This window comes from Macrobrachium nipponense, chromosome 25 (assembly GCF_015104395.2).
Source record: "Macrobrachium nipponense isolate FS-2020 chromosome 25, ASM1510439v2, whole genome shotgun sequence".
Taxonomy (NCBI): domain Eukaryota; kingdom Metazoa; phylum Arthropoda; class Malacostraca; order Decapoda; family Palaemonidae; genus Macrobrachium; species Macrobrachium nipponense.
The window spans coordinates 31,283,854-31,306,601 of NC_087214.1; positions in this window are offsets into that span (position 1 = coordinate 31,283,854).

Genomic DNA, 22,748 nt, shown 5'->3' on the forward strand with positions numbered 1-22,748 from the left:
TGAATTCACTGTAGCAATCAGTGTGATTTCGCAGTGACGGGGAATTCACAGTGAATCCATAGTGACAGTTAATTCACTGTCGCAATGAATACACATTGACATTGAATTCACAATTATAGTGAGTCCACAGTGACCAGGAATTCACAGTGACAGTGAATTCACCGTGAAAGGTGATTCACAGTGAGCGATTTCACAGTGGCAGTCAATTCATGGTGAGGGTGAATTCTCAGTGACTGAATTCACTGTGAAGGGGGATTCACAGTGAGAATGAATTCACAGTTCTACTTTGCGCCTCTCTCTCTCTCTCTCTCTCTCTCTCTCTCTCTCTCTCTCTCTCTCTCTCAATACAACATAGTGGAGGCTTTAGAGTTCATATTATGGCTTCAGAGTCACCATGATTCACTGGTTTCATATCCATCTCATCCTTTGTAGTAGAACATCATTAATAACAGAAGCTTCTTATAGGCCTTTCTGCATGCAACGAGAGAGAGAGAGAGAGAGAGAGAGTGCCACTAAGGGACAGAGTGCGAGTTACAAGGATTGGGATGTCTTAAAGACTAGTTAGACCATCCGAGGAGAGAGAGTCACTAAGGGACAGAGTGAGAGAGAGCAATAAAGAATCACCGTGAGTGTGACAGCGAAAGAGAAAGGGACTAGGAGACTGATACGGAGAGAGAGAGAGAGAGAGAGTCATTATGAGACAGAGTGAGAGAGAGTGTCACTTAAGAAACAAACAGGGAGAGAGAGAGAGAGACTACGAGACTGACACAGAGAGTGAGAGAGACTTTATGCCTACTTGCAGTCAGAACCAAAACCACCACCACCACACATCCACTTCCTCCTCCCCCACCAATTTCTCCTTCGCTTTTAATGAAAAAAAAAATGTCAACGTATGAATCACGATTCATTTTAGTATTAAGTCACAAACATGTTTTGTTGTAATTCAGAACTTACGAACAATGTTATCGTTTACAATTAATATAATTGTTTCTGTGTAACATTTCCGTTGATGGATTCAAAAGAAGTGGAGATAAAGACAAATAAATCTAAATTCCAACTAGTGTCGGTATCTGCATACAAACCTGCACAAATAATGTTAGACCAACAACCAATGAACTTTTTCTAAAAGCACCAGAATACTAGGAATGCAATTCGGACAAAGAGGAATATCAAGACGTGAGAAAAAGGCTAAGAATAGCAAGAACACAAAGTACAAAGCTGTAAAGGTTTAGGAATATAACACAACTATCAAAATCCATTTCTACAAAAGCCTAATCAGACCAATAATGGTATACCCACCAATACCCACGTGCTTAGCATCGACTTCCAATATGAGTGCATTACAAAAATTCCAAAATTAGATACTAAGGTCTGCAGTGAGAAACAATCAAGAAGATGACGATCTGAATATAGAACAAATACATAAAAAATACAAAGTAGAACCAATTAATCAGAGATTATACAGACTGGTAACCAATATATGGACGAAACTAGTTCAATGCAATAGTGAATTAGCAGAAGAATCAGAAGCAGAAGAGAGAAACCTTGACCCAAACAACACAGACCACAGATGGTGGAGAAGAGTATCTTCATATATTCATCGCGATGAGCATCGACCATTATACTATTAAGAAATGTCTTGTGAAAAAATAATATGTAGAATTTACTCTGTACGATATAATGCAAAATATTATGATAATTAAAAATTAATTTAGAGTTAAAAAATTGGGAACTTTATCAAATATGATTATATTATGAAATAAAATTCAAGATATGTAATTGTACAATTCACCATTTCAAAATAATGTAATCATTATTGTATATTTATTGTGTATTAGTAAGAAAATTGTACCCTTACCCAAATATAATTGTGGATAAACCACACTTTACCTAATAACTCTTACTATTACTTAACTTTCCAAACTATTCCTACCATGGTTAGCTACCTTACTGCCCTCACTCTTCGTTCACCATCTTGCCTAAAAAAAAAAAAAAAAAAAAAAAAAAAAACAAAAAAAAAAAAAAAAAAAAAAAAAAAAAAAAAAAAAAAAAAAAAAAAAAATGGAAGGACAGGAATTATTATTTATTATGATTTTTCTCTCTGTAGTACTACAAAACCTTCTCCCCTGAAAGCGGCTGGCTCCATATATTACACAACCCAGAAGTCACATTTGCATTCGTACTATATAACTCCTCTCTCTCTCTCTCTCTCTCTCTCTCTCTCTCTCTCTCCTCTCTCTCTCTCTATATATATATATAATATATATATATATATATATATATATATATATATATATATATATATATATATATATATATATATATATATATATATATATATATATATATATGTGTGTGTGTGTGTGTGTGTGTGTGTGTGTGTGTGTTTTGTGTATGTATGTATGTACGACAGATATGCCAAAGCCCGTTACGTGAACAAGTAAATCAACAAATATGTGAAATGATCTATCGCCATAGGTCTAGGTTTCCGTCCCAAGATTCGGGTCTTGCCACATCTGAATAGCCGGTATTTTATTAGATTTTTTATTATTCTTTATTCCTGTCATTCATTTCCCCACCTCACAGACTTTAGTGTGTAGATCCAGAAGGCCTTATATATGCTGCAATGGCTCTTTGCGCTGCGTGCTGGCAACAGCACGTGGATGAAAAGCAGACAGACGCTGTATGGGGGAGAGAGAGAGAGAGAGAGACTATGTCTATAACAGTCGGTTATAAACAACTAAACTTAATGTCGTTAAAGATCTGCATCCGATGAAAATAAGTCAAGCCCGTAGACGTCTAATCTTCTATTCAGAATATACACATAATTCACGTCTGATATCTGCTGGAGTTTATTATAACATGCGTAAATTTCAACATTTACTATAGGCCTATAATAGTCGATAACAGTATTTCAGAGAGAGAAAGGATGAGGGAGTCACGCATACCGTTGTGCGATCCACAGGACAACTGCGTTCGCACACAAGGCTTCAATCCTGACTTCAACTTCATCGAAGTAGTGATCATTGCAAAGCTGTGAGTGCAAGTGATGATAATATAGTTACTTGCACTAAATGAAAGTACAAATGACTATAAAAAATAAAATATTGCATTTTGCCAGGGTTTGCAGGCCGTAGACGAAGTCGAAGTCAAAGCCAATCAGCATTGGGACACAGGGGAACGGAAGACGTTATCACGGATTGCAGTGGATTTTAATTTTGAATCACTCTGTAGGTGCCTGCTCAGACTCCCACCCCTGGGTCCTCCAACAACACCCCCGGAACACCTTCCCTACACCTACACTTACCCACACGCAAGTATACACACATTTTGATTGCTTAGATCAGGAGAAATGTGTAGGATTATACAGATGCTGTCATGTCAGCACGAAAGTGGATGTACGGTACAAAAGTTTCAACCTCTAGAACAGTCCCAGACTATAAAACAGTTTCAAACAGTTGTGAGAGAGAGAGAGAGAGAGAGAGAGAAACGCTTGGATTAATTATTGTTTTCCTGAATTGTTAAGAGAGAGAAAAAAAGATAGAGAGAAAGAGAAAGAGCGACTACAATCAGGACTATAGACCTACGTTATGCTTCTGAAAGCTTCGACGAGGAATCGTTTACCTCACACGAATATAATTTCACTAATTAAAAAACCAATATTGAGTCATATCATCATCGAACATCAATGGCAAAATTATATAGTGATTAATAATTCGTTAAAGAAATTATCATGAATTATTAGCGAATAATCCCAAATTATTCGAACCTATCGAAAGGAATCGAACGCAGGTGTGACAGCGGCCACTGAGTACATATGTGGTCGAAGGTATCACCGTCGGCTGTCCACCTTGCTACACTTTTCGATGTCCGTGCGTTCGTAAGTGAGTGATCGCACAGTCGATTCCACACGCAGTGTATACGACGCTCTTGGGTTCGATTTTGTTTGAGATGGGGTTCAGTTTTGTGTTGAATTTTGAGATTGGATTCTTCATCGTTTTATGTATGTATATATCTATATATCTATATATATATATATATATATATATATATATATATATATATATATATATGTATATATAGATATATATATATATATATATATATATATTATCTATATATAATATATATACATATATAGATATATTATGAATCTTTCATAATTTCATATATTTATAGACAATTGTGTGTGATCCAACTCCCAGTCGTCATAGGGGAGGTGGGTGAGAGGGGATGGTTGGGGGGGGGGGGACTGGCTATATGGGTCCTCCGTGGTGTGGAGGGTGGGTGTGGGTTGTGGCAGGTAGGGACCCCCTTCATCACTGTACTAGATGACAGCGGGAGAAATAACCCTTTTTTTTAATGAGCTGATTATATCTGTTTTTATTTCAGTCAAATGGATATATATAATCGTTCTGCTCCTCGAATCGGATTTCATCGGCCTAAAACGTCCTTCCGGCGAAGCCTGCGAGAAGGCGGATGAGCAAAAACTGCCATTCTGAACATGTTCTAAATCACACGTCATTTGTTTGTGTGCAAAAGTTAATAGCGTTTATGTCTGCAATATGCTGTGGATAATCACGGTAGTGTCTGGTGCTGCAGACTTAATTAAGGATTTGTGGAATTGCTTCTCTGTCGTTTTGATTTGAGAGATATGTAGTATATATCACTGCTGACGCGTTCTTATGCGTATTTATCCCATCAACAAAGTAGTGTCCTTTTGTTCTTTGTTCAGACATCATATATGATATTTAACCAGCTCTGAAATGTATAAAATACATGTCAATAAAAAAATATACAGTTAAATACCTTCAACAGCAGATTTCTTTGAAGTTTGATAACCCTCTCCGGCTCTTTGATAAATTGTTGAACAACGATGAATTGATATTTATAATCCATCTCTTAATTAAAATCTCTTAGGCACTGATAAAGGATTACACAAAGAAACATAGGTATGGAAGTTATTCTATATCAGTTTTGATATATCAGCAATAACTGACTAAAGAAAATAATTTTCTCCCAAGCCACAAAGCCCTCTAACTTCTGTTTATTGAAGGACAAATAACGTTTTAGTTTGAAGGCAGAACTCGAGAGTGAAACATCATCCTTCCTAGAGAGACCTCTTGGCTGAGGAGCCTCCGGTGTGCTGTCGAATATTCCTGCAGATTTATCCCTGCCCAAGGACAACTGACCTATTAATCTATTTTCCCTAACAAAAGAATTTACGAAAAGACATTGGAAACTTATTTTTTTCCAGTTCATTTACTTTCCATAAGCATATACTGCTTTTAAAGACCAATAAGGATCAATAAATATGAGAGAAATGCACAATACAGAATAACATTTAATCAAGATTACTTCACAAGAACTAAATATACAAATGTAATTTAGGCTAAATAAGTTGGAAAGGAAGAAAGTTCTGCCATTGCTCCACATATGCCCTGTATTCCAAACATGAACTCCTACAATATACTGAACTAAATATTTGTCTAAAATTATTTCACCTAAACTGAATGAGTTAAAAGAAAAACATTCTCTTATTACTGCATAAACGACCTGTACTTCTCCTTAATGCCTCTGTAAGAACTAAATATTCAACTGTAATTCACAGCAACAGTCCACCATTAAACTTTCTTGAGCGAACTCATCATAAAATAACTTCCAGGAATGAAATAAAGCTTCCAGAATTCCAAGAGCAATGGCCTCCTCCTGCTCCGAAGGAAGGCAGGAGGCAAAAACGTTCCTCGTAGAAGCTCATTTCGAGGAAGAACGGCAGAACGTTCATTAAACGTTCTCAGCTGGAGGGAGAGACGGAAACTGCGTCTCCTGGGACGGGAAAGAGTCTCGCATTTTCTTATGAACGTTGCCTGAGCACATGAACGTTCATTGTCATCTTTTTGTTTATTTTTGGAGTTCTCCTTCCCTTCTCTCTCAGGCGGTTAGTTCGTTGGTTTAGAAATGAACTACAGAATAGATAAATAGCGAATGAAATTGTGTAACTTCCATTGTTACAAAATACAGTTTTCACGCAAACGTAATTGTGGATTTTCACTGCTTATTAAGATAACTCGTCATGGGTCCCTTCTGAATATAATACATTATTTCGGTTTATAAAATCGGAAAGGAATCAGTTATAAGTTCAAAGAGAGCTCAGGTTACAGTTAAAAAATAAACATATAATGTACTATATCGGCTCATTCTTTAATATAACCAATTGTTTTGGTTCATAAATTCAGAGAGAACTCGGTTCTAACCACGAAATATATGAATACTATTTGATATAGCCTCATTCTTAATATAGCCTACTATTATGGTTTATAAATTAAGAGACGAATCAGTTATAGCTACAAAATAGAAAAATAATGTAAAAGCTGGGAAATGTGAAAAAAGGATGAAAAAAAGGAAATAAGTAAAATAAAGTTGAGAGAGAGAAAAAAAGAAAATTAAGTGTCCCAATACACAAGAGGCAAAGAATCCAATTTGCAACTGGAAAGGTAAACAGCAACAAATCCCTTTGAAGAGACCGAGATAAAAGTAAATATCTTCTCAAAACATGTTCGCATAAATAAAAAAAAATAAAAAACTGCCACAAATTATTTAACAAATAAAAATAAATAAAAAAGACCTTATTGCTTGAAAGGAAAAAAGCATTTGAATCTCTCTCTCTCTCTCTCTAATCCTTTTTTCTCTACATTTTTTTTATTCCTAGCACATAAATACACCAATGACAGTGTGAGCATGCAACCCCCTTTTTTCTCTCATATTTTCTTATTCCTGACTTATTCTACCTTATCTGTCCTTTCCGACTTATTTCATGATGTCCTCTTCATATTTTCTTATTTTCAAGTCCTATTGAGAGAGAGGGTTGGCCACGCCACGCACTCAAAATGCATAAATACCTTTTTTTTTTATTCCCGTCCATTAAAAGACACGAATCCTTGGTATGACAATGAGGCTCTGTCTTAAGGATTTCGTTCATTTCAGATTAAGCTTTAAACAGAATATGAGGAATCAGAAGTCAGGTGAGAGTTAGAAATGACACAATAATTATATGACTTTAGTTTCCGCTTGTCATGAAGATAATGATGAAGGGAGACTGAGATGCTGGGACATGTCCTCCGTCTCCCAAGCCCTGGGAGGAGAACGGCGCATGGTCCTGGGAGTGTCACCTGGGGCTCACCCGGGGCCACCGGTTGAGTTGGAAGAAGAAGACCCTGAGCTACTTGGAGATAGAGAGAGCTATAAGAGGGAGGCTGGAAAAGAGTGGAGATTTTGGAAAGCAAAGCACAGGAAAGAAAGAGGTTGAGTGGCGGAATGTGACGGAGGCTATTTTTTCACGGAGAGTGAGAGACGATGTGAAAATGATGATGATAGAATAAAATAGAATTGAATGTAGAATATAGGCCAAATCCAAGCACTAGAGCCTATGAGGTCAATCACTGCTGAAACGGAAATTAACAGCAAAAGGGTTTGAAAGGCGTAACAGGAGATAAACCTTTTGGAAAGCTGTCTCCTAGTTATAATTTGTAGAGAGAGAGAGAGAGAGATGAAATTTTATGGTTAAAACAAATTTACCTCCGCTCCCAATTCCTTCCCTCTATCTAGCTGTCCAACCACTCCAACTCCGTCTTTTCACTGTCTCAAACACTGAATGGCTAGTAGCCAGATTTGAATGAATTAAATCTTGCAAGATCCACCTCTCACAGTTGCCAAGTTCAGCGGAATCTTGAATGACTGATTTCTCCTGAATATTCAGTCTCCCACGTATAAGATGAAAGGAGAAACGCGAATGGATTCTCTCTTCAATGGAAAAAAGAACTGCAATAAATTTAACTCTACCTGGACATAAAATCATTATAAGAACATCAAAGAGAAACGGGTCATCAGAAATGCACCCGAACTCACAAGGGGTATTATTCTTGGTGTCAAATTTCATGTGGAGCGTGTTTGCGATCTCGCATATCCAAGTCTCTCTCTCTCTCTCTCTCTCTCTCTCTCTCTCTCTCTCTCTCTCTGTCTTTGAAATGAGAGACGGGAGAGAGAACACTGGGAGATGATGTGTCAGTTATTTCGTGCATTTGTATACTGGTTTTCAATTTTTATATTTGTCAAGAATAAATGCCTGCCATTTATGTATCTAATTAAAGGTAGATTATATATATATATATATATATATATATATATATAATCTTTTTCATCAACTATTTAAATCAGCTTTGAGCTATCTTCTAATAGGTGCTCACTTTTCAAGGGCCGCTAAGACACCCACTATCAAATTAGTCCTAAACTTGCAAGTTCCGTCACTAGATGGCCTTGCATGCAACACTCAGCCCACGACTTCTTAAGACTGCAACTTTAACAAAAAGTGCAAAGTCTATGACGTAACTTCCTCGGATTATGAATTATTAAAGAAAAAGTGAGACCCAACTGTTTTGCATGATGTTACCTGTGTTTACATTGATAATTACTTTAATCATTTTTCTCCTTCACGTTCATTTTCACGCTTAATTTCTGTTCAGCCATTCTTTACCGGGAAAACAATTATTGTACTGACAACTTGTGAAAACTATTACTTAAAGTTTCGTCACCAATCTCTTTGGCAATATGTATGTATTCTAAACTAATCATACGTAAGTAATAATTATGATTCGTATACAGTCGCTTCATGCAATGTATACTCACTTCTAACCTAAACGATAAAGCAAGCAAGCAGCTTCCCCCGATCACTAAGGTAAATATCTGAATTACTTCCATACCACTAAAAGTCACTAAAGCCTTGGGTACAAATACCCAGGGCAGAAATGACCTCCTCTGCATAATCGGATGCCTAGAATTGAGAGGGAAAGAGACACAGGAATTAATACTCGACAATGAATGATCCTTCATTATACAGTTCCCATTCCCATGGTAGAGTAGACTTCGTAATTATCAAAGACTACATATAATTTAGGCCAAAGGCTGAGCACTGGACCTATGAGGTCATTCAGCGCTGAAAGGAAATTGACATTAGAAAGGTTTGAAAGGTGTAAGAGGAGGAAAACCTTTCGCAGTTGCACTATGCATTGATTGTTAGGAGAGGGTTGAGGAAAGTGAGATCTAAGAAAGAGAATATGAACAGAGGTAAAGTAAAATGAATTCATGATTTTAATACAATCCAAAATAATGCTTCAAAAACTGTAGCAGTCAGTGAGATTTTATTACTGCATAACTCTCATAGGGTGATATACTATATAGCATTTTATGAATCATTTACAATATGGTTTTTCGTACATTTACCTGCAAACAAACTGATGTGGACCAATTAAACCTTTTCCTGCGGTTGATTACAAACTCTAATACTTCATATTCCAACCTATATAATCCAACCAGAGGTTCCCCCAACTCTCATGTAACATAGCAGATAATATCTCATTACAGCTCAACGTCCCTGGTAATAAAATTACCCTAAACACAGTTTTCATCTTATTAATGTGATTACGGAAGCGATTCCCTTTGATAAGTCATTAACCTCGGGAACTCTAATGCCAAAGCAGGTATCATTCAATCAGGGTAATTAACATAATCTTATGAGTATTATTTACGACTGTCACCTGATGTGAAGGTCATTTCATTCGCGCTCTCTGAGGAAGATCTTTTGCCGATGGATTTTCGTTACATCAAGTTCTGAGTAAAGACTCGTGAGGACCTTTGAATGAGCATCAACGAATGCTCTCCGGCCTCAATGGAACGCCTTGCCACATGCACCAAACATTAATTAAAAAATCTCTGAGCAGCTGCCTGTGGTATACACAGTACCTACATTGTGTGTCTATTCAAAGGGCAGGCGATTAATCGAAGCTGATTTAATTAAGCAAAAAACAAAAGGAATCCGTCACAACAATGAGAAGAGGAAACCGAATGAAATCAGCCGCATATTCTACGATCCTGTTTTATAAAAGGATACCCTTTCCTTAATTGCCTTCTGTCATTTCAAGACGCCTTCTAGAGATTGTTTTGTGTACTGGAAGGATAGGATATAATTACTGTTCGTAGAGATATCGAGATATTATGACCTACGACAGCATTTTAACCTTAAATGAAAAAAAGGTCAATATCCATAAAGATATAAAACAAATTAAAAAAGATCCAAGTCAAATTAAGAAGGTGAACTCAAAAATAAAAAAAGATGGACTTCAAATTGAAATAAATCAATTTCAAATTAAAATAAATGTACCTCGATACCAAAAAAGTTTTCAAATTGTCTTACATGTGCAAAAAGCAAGAAGCATAGCCTAATTTTTTAATAATGATGGAATTCTATGCATGTCGACAACTGCTCCTAGCCCATAGCAAACGCTGCCATACAATACTCGTCTTCACAATCATACTTTGGGAGTTTTCGTTCCCTCCTACTGTTGAAGTATGTATATATAAATCACGCGCAACAAACTTACACGCACACACACTTATATACATACATATATATATATATATATATATATATATATATAGAGAGAGAGAGAGAGAGAGAGAGAGAGAGAGAGAGAGAGAGAGAGAGAGAGAGAGAGAGGGGGCGTGATGAGCACTCCGACTAGGGGACTAAGGGGAGGAGGTGGAGGGAGCAGCAGTTTAGCTTGAGATGTGACAGCGTTAAGATATATCACCGTCATCCAGCCCCGCGTGAGGAATTGGTGGTGGCCATGGAATGAGTGAATGAAGCAGAAACCAAGGTAGATTTTTTTGTTTTTTTTTTCACCTCTTTCGATGACTGCTTGAATAGTAGTATCATCTATCTGTCATGTGGAATGTGCAGGTAACATGGTTACCATTTGTGGGTTTTGCATTAGTGAGCTCTGTTATAGAGAAAGAAAACCAGCGATTAGGTAGCTAGGCTGATGTGATCATACTCTGTTTTTTTTCATCTGTCCATCGGCCTGTTGTGTTTTCACATGGTAACACTGCTTCCCGGGCTTTAAATAGTTACGCTATGTGTAAATTTTAGGTAAATAAAAGGATATTTGGGTGTACATTTGCAACTGAAAAGCGTTTTAATAATTTACTGTATGCGAATTACACCGTTAATATTCGAAATAGGATATTGTTATTATTGTTGAATGTAAGCTGAATGTGACTTTCTAAAGCCCCGGATGCAGTATTACCATACACAAACACCACAGGCGGCTGGACAGATGAAAAAAAACCGAGTATAGCTAAATTGCTTCCAAATTCAATAGGTATAGTTAGTAGTATGCTTCAGGTAGATACTGAACAACCGGGACTTAGGAATAGCTAGGCTATGCATGCATCATTGACCGGCGTGTCGTGAATAGTATAAGCAGATTCATTCCATTCAGTTTGCTTTTCTTTCCTTTGTGTAAGTGGATATTGTCACCGCGCGGTGAAAATAATTTCAGCACTTAGTACCTATTCTCACCGCACGCTCTTTTCAACCTTTGGTTTACGAGTGTCGCCATTTCGGCCTTGCATTCTTTTAGTAGTGCTTTCATTTAAGTATTGTGAGCACTATAGCTATTGCTTTTCGAACTTTCCAAATTTTGTTCCACTGATCTATCATAAACAATAGTTACAGTTTGCGTAATGCTATTTGTTTTAATGTCTGGCATAACTGCTATGGACATTTCATCGTACTAGTTCACACTGGTTGCTCGTGTTAATGACAATTGTAAGACGAATAGATCAGTTGCGTGGGGAGGATCGAGACTCGGTCTCAAGAGATCTACTATCTATCGGCATGCTGTCTTTCATACTCGGAGAAAGATAGACAGATCTTAGCTGTAGCTTCCAGACTTCAACAGCTAATTCAACAAAGAGTTTGGAACAATGCCATCAAAGTTATATAAGAGACTTAAAGTCTTCAAAGACTGCAGTATCAATCAAATTTGAAGGAATTTTGGGCCTTTCTGGCTAAAAGCAAAACAGAAAGTGAAAATAACCACACCTGTTGGCCAATGGTTGAAAAGAGCACGCGGTGAGAATAAGTGGCACTGAAATTATTTTCACCGCGCGGTGACAATAGCCACTTCGTTCCTCTCTTATTTATTATCGTCATCATCATCGGAGTCCAGTGATAAGATACCATTGATGGAGAGGGAAGAGGTTTCAGTGAGGCATGCATATCATGTCCACGTTGTTCAGTATCGAAAGCATATATAGAATTTGGGGTTAATCTAAGTTATCGGTCCACATCGGCCTAGCCATCTAATCACTGGTTTACTTTCTCTCTCAACAGGGAGTTCACTATTGCAAAATCCACAAATAACATACATGTTAGCTGCACATTCCACATGATTTGCAGTAAGATGCTTGTTCAACTTACAGGCATTATTCCACTGAACGTAGTGAAATAATGCCTGTAAGTCGAACAGCATCTTACTTTACTTGAATTGCAAGTCTATATATATATATATATATATATATATATATATATATATATATATATATATATATATATATGTGTGTGTGTGTGTGTGTGTGTGTGTGTGTGTGTGTGTGTGTGTGTGTGTGTATATATATATATATATATATATATATATATATATATATAGAGAGAGAGAGAGAGAGAGAGAGAGAGAGAGAGAGAGAGAGAGAGAGAGAGAGAGAGGCAAACTGTAGACTAAAATGAACTATTTTTTAGAATGTGTATTTTAGTTTATATCCGAATCAATGTACTTTAGTAGTCGATCTAATTTACTTTACTTCCAGATGTCACAAAAATTGATAAGAAGTTGCTTTCCTTATGTTCAAAAGTAAAGTAAAGCTAAAGATACCGAAACAAACAAATAAATGATATAGACAAATTACAAATCATTTGTAATAAAAAAAAATCATAGGAATTAATTATTGCTTGGTTTTGTAAAATACAGTTAATCTCGGGGTCACAATCTGCATATAAAACATTATACTTTTTAACGTATAAAACATTATACTTTTTAACAATCATATCTAATTGTTCAGCCTAGACAGAGAAAGAAAAAAATCTCTCCGAAAAGTTCCAGAAACTGGCTATATGAGAATAGCTTTCATTGTGCCTACCCCAGCCTATAACAATGAAGGAACTGTACTTAGCCCACCATCCACCCAGTTACCGTTGGCGTGCACCTCTCAGTAGTCAGTGCACTAAAACGTATTTATACTTTTCATGAACGATTCGCTTCACGCAACGTGATCGGTTTAATACTTAGCAGGGGAAGCAGACACGTTCATAGATAAGCATAGGTAAGGTACTGTACGGAATTTGCCCGTTTTTTCCGTACCTGAACTATAGCGTACCGTACTTTGGGAAACTTATCGTACCGTAATTCCATACCGTACACATAGGCTAAATATCAACCGTACTGTACCATAATGCCAGTTGATCGCCTGTAACCAACGTGAGCTGGTTCAACTTCTGAAGGCACCTTCATGCTATTCTTGCCCTCATCATATCCGGCAATAAGGCCGCTTTCTGCCAGGCACAGTTACTTGTTCCTCTGTGTTAATTTTAGTATTTATTAGTTTCATTTTTTGAACACAAGTGTTTGGTATATTGAAAACTGCTTCAGAATTTTATCATTCTCACGATACCTGGTTGTTTGTAGACCTCGAATTTTGCCTCATACTTTATAGTGAAGAACCCAGGTGTGTAGTACTAATGTGAGAAGTTAGTCACCTGTGCATTAAATTTAAAATGAGAGCTATTTGGAGTTTAATCATCTTCAAGATATATCGTATGGTTAACAGGCATTCACTTTCAGTTTGTGATTTTTTTGTCAAAAAAATTCCCCCTTTTTTTTTATTTCACGCTAGAATAGTTGATGTATGTAATGCTGGCTATATTGCCTTATTTTTATGCAGGAGCATAATTATGATCAGCTGTTTTCCTCGACCAGCCAGAAGGATCCATAGTACAATACAAAACTAGTATTTTTCTTATTTTTATTTTTTAATCTGAAACGGATTGAGAGATAAAGAGCTTATGTTTTACCTAAGCAATGACAGCAACATCCAGAGATGAATCCAAGTATTATTTCTTGACATGATTAAATATGACATTTCCATCGCAAGAATAATGTTGAAAATGAGAGAACAAATATTTTAGCCTTAACCTTTTTTCAAATGGGATTTGAAATAGAAGAGACTTGTCATACTTGCATCACCCTTCATTAATCTTTCGTACCAGTATAAGGTGTGAGATTAGGATGCAGTTTCGTCGAATTATATAGTCATATATTTATTTATATAGTCAGCAATATTTATAACGAAACCCCAATATTATTATTTTTAAAATTCAAAATGAGTTGAATTTTCAACTCGAAATGGGTTGAATTTTCAACTCAAAATGAGTTGAATTTTCAACTCAAAATGGGTTGAATTTTCAACTCGTATTCATTCCTTGAAGCTTGAAGCATAGGCCTATGCTGGAATAAAAACTTGAGGCGATGTATGTTTCACGTCGACAAAATTCACTACGTTTAATTTATCACTTACACAATTAACGATCCTGAGAGGGGCGGGGGATGTCTATAAGTTACAGCTCACACAAGCTGACCACATTTACAAGGAGAAACCGAATTTTTGAAAACGAGGATACAGAAATAGGCTCAAAGATACAAGTAAATACATAAAGAAATGTCCTATAGACGGATTCAGATTAGCTTTAACAATTATTATATATTATTTCATGTAGTCACGTACATACAAGGCATATGTACATACACGATCGTATTCTCAGCCATGAACATTTCCTGTCATCATTGGTTGGATCCTACAACTAAAGAATGACATACTCGAAGTGGCTCTCTCTCTCTCTCTCTCTCTCTCTCTCATGACTTCCGCTGTTCAGATTCACCAGAATGACACTTTTTTGTCATTATTTAATAACACGTCTTGTTATCGTTTCCATATTACATAATTATTATTATTTAGTATTTTGTTAGAGAGAGAAATAGACTATAATGGCTTTGTTACCTCTTGTTCTTGGGTCAACTCAGAAGGGTTATTGTAATCTCTCTCTCTCTCTCTCTCTCTCTCTCTCTCTCTCTCTCTCTCTCTCTCTCTCTCTCTGCATGATGCGTCATATTAACTCGATGTATTTTGTTATTATTAATAGTATTATTTCGTGAATAATAACAATCATAATTGCGGATTTCTGAAGATCGTATCCACGGGTTTTATTGTCGCCCATTTACCAAGGTGACCCAAGCAGAGGAGGCACACGGACAGACCCACTGGCGTAGTACGACGTGCAACATTTTTGAGATTACAAAGTATACTTACGTACTGTAAATGTAAGGTTAACTGACGTATGCTGAATTAACGTATTGTTTTAATATAAATCTGAAAAAAGTAAAAAATCCCTGTCCACTCGATTTATCAGTATCAAAGCATAGTAGCATTTATTTCGCTTGGTATAAGATCGACCTTTGTGATTTTAAGTTTGAATTCGATGACCATTATGACTACGTCACGACTGTCCCCGCCTGGTTTATTACTCTCTCTCTCTCTCTCTCTCTCTCTCTCTCTCTCTCTCTCTCTCTCTCTCTCTCTCTGAACTCAGGATTCAATTTACGACAAAGAAAGTGTTTATGACAGAGAATATACGATCGTGTGCTTGTATCCGCCTTAGGCAACAATATAAATAACGAAAATGAGAGGTTTGAAATTGCATTACGTAAGATTATATATATATATATATATATATATATATATATATTATATAATATAATATATATATATCATTCTACAGCAGTCTCTTTTTGTATTCTATATATTATTAATGACTCGCTTGAAAATTAAAATGGTGAATACTTGTAAGGCTGATTCTAGAAGGTGAGACAATTCTCTCTCTCTCTCTCTCTCTCTCTCTCTCTCTCTCTCTCTCTCTCTCTCTCAATAATTCTACAAAACGCAGACAATAGCTATTGTTAATATGGTGTTAGGTGGAGGTCGGGTATTTGGTGTGGGTGGGTTCCTTTTCTTGCTGAGCCCACGAAACCTTTTCTGAGCTAACTACAAATTGGTTTGCCTTCCTCAGGAAGTCGTTCGTTAGCCAAAAATAACTAACTATATTATCGTTACTCGCCCGGATAAAGGTAAGGCCGTGGTCATTCTGATTTTAAAAAAAGGATTATATTACTAAGGTCGAAGCAATTTTGAAATACTAAATTTTTTAAAACTTAGTCCTCATGACTATTCCACCTTGTTTAAGATAGAGAGGACCAGAACAACAGGTTCCTCAAGAACTTGAGAGAGAGAGAGAGAGAGAGATCATAAACATGGACACCTATCAATCAATCTTTATACTGCACAGGTCCTTCTTCCTATGGAATGGTGTAACTACTGTTTGCCGAAAATTCATAAAGACATTTTCAGCGCCTCAGTGGCGTGCCACCCTATTGGCCACGATTTCGATTCTCGGGCATTCCACTGAGGTGATAGATATGTGATTTCTGGTGATAGAAGTTCAATCTCGACGTAGTTCGGAAGTCACGCAAAGCCATTGGTCCCGTTGCTGAATAACCACTGGTTCCAGGCAATGTAAAAACACCATGCAAACAAAATAAAAGACAATATCCGCCCTGTTCTGGCCTCATATAATAACGCTATATATATATATATATATATATATATATATATATATATATATATATATATATATATATATATATGTAGTATGTATAATCTGTTTACTCGTCTTGAGCTTTCATCTTCTGGACTTTACTGCTCATGGTAATCTATTTCTTGTAGTGTCCTTGTCATTTTTCAATCTTTAAAGCATTTCAATTTTGTAAACTGTGTGTGTGGTGTGTGTCTTTTTAGCCAGAAAAGATATGGTATGGGTGATCCGGAGGAGCAGCTAATAAAATGTCAATGATGAGCTGACTGCTCTTCCTATCCATGCCATCCTACAATGAGATGTTTTGGCTTAGCCTCCCTTGATGCAAGAAAATATAATCTCTAGATATCAAGCAGTGCAAGCTTGCATCTATTTTAAACGTAGGTCTAGGTTATTTATTACTTCTGAAACAAACTATTGACTTAAATTCATCCATTATTAATAAAAAAAGATAAAAAAAGATAACTACTTAAATTTTATATCATAAATACCACAAATCATCACATTTGAATAGAACTAATTCCTCTTTCATGTGTCGTGTGTTGTTGGGGCCGCTGGGACTTGAATCATATCATGGCAGTTGATCGAGACGTAGTATCTCAGTGTGGTACGCACCCGACGGATTTGGTGGGACCTCACCCTCCCTTAGTCTGGGAGATTTAAGTCAAAAGTGAGGAGGAAGAGTGTCTTAGTCAGGTTAATGAAAGCTGTATTATGTGTTTACGTGTGTTATTTGAATGTGGAGAGTGTTGTAAGCAGTTTCATTTCATGGCATAAAAAAGTTGAGGTCATCTGGACACAATGGTAATTGAAAATATCTAAAAGCTTTTCACGAGCAAAACGACAAACGCTTCCTTTCTTTCATTCTGTAGGAATTTGTCAATCGTGGACGGATTCTGGACTGCGACAAAAATTTGACATCGGATCCATTTTCTGAAAAATGGCAACAGAATAATTAGTCAGTTGCCTTTGCTAACAAACGTCTTGATGAGTGTCCCTTAAAATATAATAATGATAAATAAAACCTTGTGCTATAAGGAGAGTGGACCATTGCAACTCTTCCGTAATGTGCCTAAGATGCAACTTAGAAAGCTGCCAAATATGTAGTATATAATATAGGTTTTACAAGGAATTCTGCGAAGGGTTGGGTAGATTGCCCCTAAATAAGGTTTAGTCTTGAAGCTTTCATTCAGGCTGCAGTAGGCCAACTGTAATTGATGCTTAACGTGCATTTCAGTCTTGCTCATAACTGCTCTTTAATATTTACAAGCTGTGAGTGATCAGTACTTTTTAAAAATGTCTAATAATCTCATGCTACACGAGGGTGAAACTATTTTATTTTTGATTGGAGAAGATAATATTTGCAGTGAACAATGAATGACAAGGTGTAACGTGTCAAATTCATTCATATTAGAATCTGCTAAACAATTCAGATGTCAATCGCATTTTGATAAATAACTTCGCTGCTTGTAGTTGTTTATTCAATGAACGTTTCCGAATGAGGCCGAATGAATCATCGGTCACATGAATCCAGGTGATGCAACATTTTGGTATCGTGGATAAATGTTGTTCTTGCCAAAAGATTCATAATGCCGCTATTTCCTCTGCGCTCTTCGTAGGGATGTGGAGAAGAAGACCTCGGTGAATTTTATGGCAGTTCCAGTAATTATTCAGAATGCAAGGTTTTCAGTAACAAAGATCTTTTGTACAATATATGTCATCAGGTTCTATTTTGAGGATCTGTCCAGATGTGTATTTACAGGAAAAAATATGTCCGGGTTTAACCCACGATATTCGAAGTTTTCCCTGTAAGTGTTAGTTCAGTGCAGCATCTGTAGTTCGCCACGACTGTATTTGATGTGATTTGACTCTTGAATGCGGATAAGTCAGACTGACTTTTATGGGAAGGACAATTTACTTTCTCAGTCTGATTGCCAAAAATACTATTATTGGTTCCTGTGTTGAGCTATTCCGCTGCCTCTGTATGGTGGCCTCTCCTACCACAAGTACCTCCTGGTTCCTTGCTTAATTAAGGTTAAACCCTATCCATACGGAACGAGCCCACTAAAGGGGCCATTGACCTGAAATTCAAGCCTCCAAAGAATATTTTGGTGCGTCCTCAAGATCTAAATATCATAATGATCAATCCTTGTAAGTAAGAGAAGGTAAAGTGAAATAGGAGACTCTTCGGGTAAAATTGCCCATTTTAACTGAGCCCCTGATTCAGCCACGTATCATAGAATGTTTACAGGACCATAATAGACGTTAGTTGGCTCCAATTTCCTTTTGACAAAATCTTCTTTTCATTTAATTTCAGGGCCAATTGAATCGATGATGATCGCCTGGGTGATGTCGATGATGATGAGGCAAGTGACGGGGGCCTCCTGACGAAGTTCCTGGGCAGTGACGGGGGCCTCCTGACGAAGTTCCTGGGCAGTGACGGGGGCCTCCTGATGAAGTTCCTGGGCAGTGACGGGGGCCTCCTGACGAAGTTCCTGGGCAGGCTAAGTAGTAACCAGAAGGCCTAAGTTACTACACGAACCGTGCCCCCTTGAAGCTGTTAGCCACCTGTATGGTTGATAGAATGATGTGAGAAACTGGACAGACACCCGGAATAAAGACTCATGGATGGGACAGAGAGAGAAAAGGTAAGTAAGTGGAGGAGGAAAGGTGGTGGATGGAGTGACGACTCTGTTGATGATGGAAAGAGAGAATTCGTTCGTTATGTTCCGGAGGTCCTATGAGTTGTTCCGCAGATTGCAGCCGATACAGTTTCCAGTAGAATTAAGGTCAAGTGGTTCATTCTGTGTGTGTGTGTGTGTATGCGCGCGTGCGCTTTTAGTTTACTTTCCGCAGTTTTAACCATATGACGTCTCGTCTTGCGAAGATCCGAGGAATATGTGGCATTGATATATTAATAGAGAAAGAGAAGCAGAAGAAACGAAATAAACAGCAGTGCCTATTTGCTTCTGACAGTTGAATTGAGGAGGGTCACTTGGCAAGGTCAATAATATGCTTCGTTCGTCACGCGATGGGTCAATGAAGATTCAATTATTTATAGACACCAGATAGCGAGGGATATATCTTCTTCTCAGCTTTATCCCTATTCGGGGTCGCCGTTTTTAATGAGTCTACTCTGTCCTGTGTCATTTCCTCCCATACTCCCTTCTCCCTCATATCATCTCTAATGCAATCTCTCCACCTGGTCTTAGGTCTTCCTCTCCTTCATGTTCCATCCACCTCCACGTCCCATCACTTATCTTACCAAGTGTTGCTCTTCTCTTCTCATCAGGTGGCCATACCATCTTAACCTTGCCTCTTTCACTTCCTTTGGTGCTTCAGTGACCTTTACTGTACCCCTAATATGTTCATTTCTAACCCTGTCCTTTTTGGTTACTCCACTCATCCACCTAAGCATCCTCATCTCGGTTACGTTCAACTTTCTGCCCTCTGTTTTCTTTAGAGGTGCTGCTTCCAATCCATATGTCATTGCTGGTCTGACCACTGCCTTGTGCAGTCTGCCCTTTAATCTTATAAGGACTTTTCTATCACATATGACACCAGACACTTTCCTCCAGTTGTTCCAACCACACTGAATCCGGTTGTTATTTTCCTCTTCCATGTTCCCCTCATTGTCAATCACTGAGCCAAGGTACTTGAATTTATGGACCCTTTTGATGTTTCCTCCGCCTAATTTGATTGTTGTTTGCTGGTCGCCATCCATATATTCTGTCTTTTTCCTGCTTATTAAACCTCTACTCTCCAAGTCATAGCTCCATCTTTCAAGCTTCCCCTCCAGTTCTTCCCTGTTCTCGGCTACCAAGACTCTGTCATCTGCATCCTCTGTTAACACATCTTCCAAATTTTCTGTTCTTCCAACTGTAGATCTGACGCTGGTCTCTACATTTCTATACATCTCCCTGATCATTCTGACATATTTCTCCATCACTCCTCTCCCCCTGAGGCATCTCCATATTTCCTGACGTGGTACTCTGTCATATGCCTTCTCAAGGTCTATAAAGGCCATATGCCAATATATCAAATATATAGTATATATATATATATATATATATATATATATATATATATATATATATATTTATATATATATATATATATATATATTTTATTTTATATATATCTATCTATATATCTATCTATGTCTATCTATCTATCTAATCTATATATATATATATATATATATATATATATATATATAATATATATATATATTATATATATATATATTATATTATCCTATCACATTACCATGATTCATATACATACATCGAGCTACAAATGTCCTTTAATAATCTAATTCACTCTGCCTCGGAATTAATATATATTTTCATATATGTTTAACCGGTGGCGGTGTGTATTAAAGTTTCAAGTCGTCCTAGATTTGTTTGGTTTTGATGGTTCAACCGCCCGAGAGCCGACAAATCTCTTATCGACTAAAAAATTCCCCTTTGGTTAAACATATATAAAAATATATTAATTCCGAGGTAGAGCGAATTAGATATTAAAGGATGACGGAGCGCTTACAGTTTAGTTGCCCACGGGTTTCGTCTGCTAGGGAATCGGCGGAGCAATACAAACAAGATGGCAGACGGTTTGTTTTGGCGCACGGTTTAAAAACATGTTTATTGCCAGAAAACCCCAAAACCTATAAAAACGGTAATGGGGGACCCTTTTGGGAATCGGGGTTTTTGGGTGGGGGGAGAACACACGAGTTTTGGTTAAAAGTAAATGAAAACGGTAAGGGGGGACCTATTGGGAAACCGGGGTTTTTGGGTGGGGGGAGACCCAGACGACGACAATGAACACGAAAAACCACGAAACCCTAGCAGATGAAACCCGTTTGCCACGAAAACTGCAGGAGCTCCCGTACCAACTAAAATGTAGGAGCTCCCGTTCCTTGTTGTGTTAGGCTAACCAAACGACGACAATGAACACGAAAAACCACGAAACCCTAGCAGACGAAACCAGTGGCCAACTAAACTGTAGGAGCTCCCGTCCCAAATAAACTGCAGGAGCTCCCGTTCCCCGTTGTGTTAGGCTAACCAAACTGTTCCCCCATGCTCTGTTTAGTTGGCCACGTTTAACGTGAGATGTGCAGCCTAGGTTACTAAACTGTCCCCCTACTTAACATTCGTATACCGAACATATGGGCTATTAGCCTAATAGAACGTTAATGCATGAAATGCGGTACCTGGCCAACTGAAGTGATCGTAACCAAACGAACCAACCTAACCAAACTTAGGCCGCGTGCCCTTACCTGGCCCCTATATAGTATATTAACAGTGATTGCTACCTAACCAAAGGAACCAACCTAACCAAACTTAGTCTCCATGCCCTTACCTGGCCGGGGGGCTTTGCCCCCCTGGACCCCCCCGTGTGTAGTATGTTAACAGTTATTAATACCTAACCAATTAAACTTGTCCGTACGGATGGCTGGCACCCGTAAGTTCTCACTGATATCTAAACAAAGTGAATATTTCCGAAAATACATTGGTTAAAGTCAATGCCACATTCTTTGTTCGAACATGTGGACTGCTAGCGAACGTGAATGTTCGGATGTGTTGAGCGGCCCTGACTTCAGCTTAGCGGGAAATACAATGGCTGCTTTATTACCGCAAAATAATGAACTATCGTGCATTTACATTGATAAGCTTACCTTGGAGATGTTGCGAATCGTCAAATGATTGGCCGGTCACCCCCCCCCCCGCCCCCAGAAATATAGAACTTAATAAAGAAAATCTGAGTCATTCAAATTTTTCGGGGTACAGGATTTTTTTTTTCTTTCTAGGCGGGACGGTTGTTTTCCGAGGTTGCTGAACAACCGGAATTTGTGGACGAGGCACGATTGCAGGTGACGAATCTGTTTGTACAGCGACGTCTCGTGATTGTTTTGTTTCAGCGACATTGACCCTCATTTTGGCGGGTGTTGAACCTACTTTAGTTAGAGGATATACACGTTTTTAATTAATTCTAAGAATGCTTTAAATGGAATATCAACTTCAGTTAGACATACGTTTTTTTTTAACACAATACATAGAGAAATAGGAATTATACAAGTTTTTAACAGTACCACTTCTAGGTAAGACATTTCTTTTCAAAACCAGCAAAGTAGATTCTATCGTGTTTGTGTGTA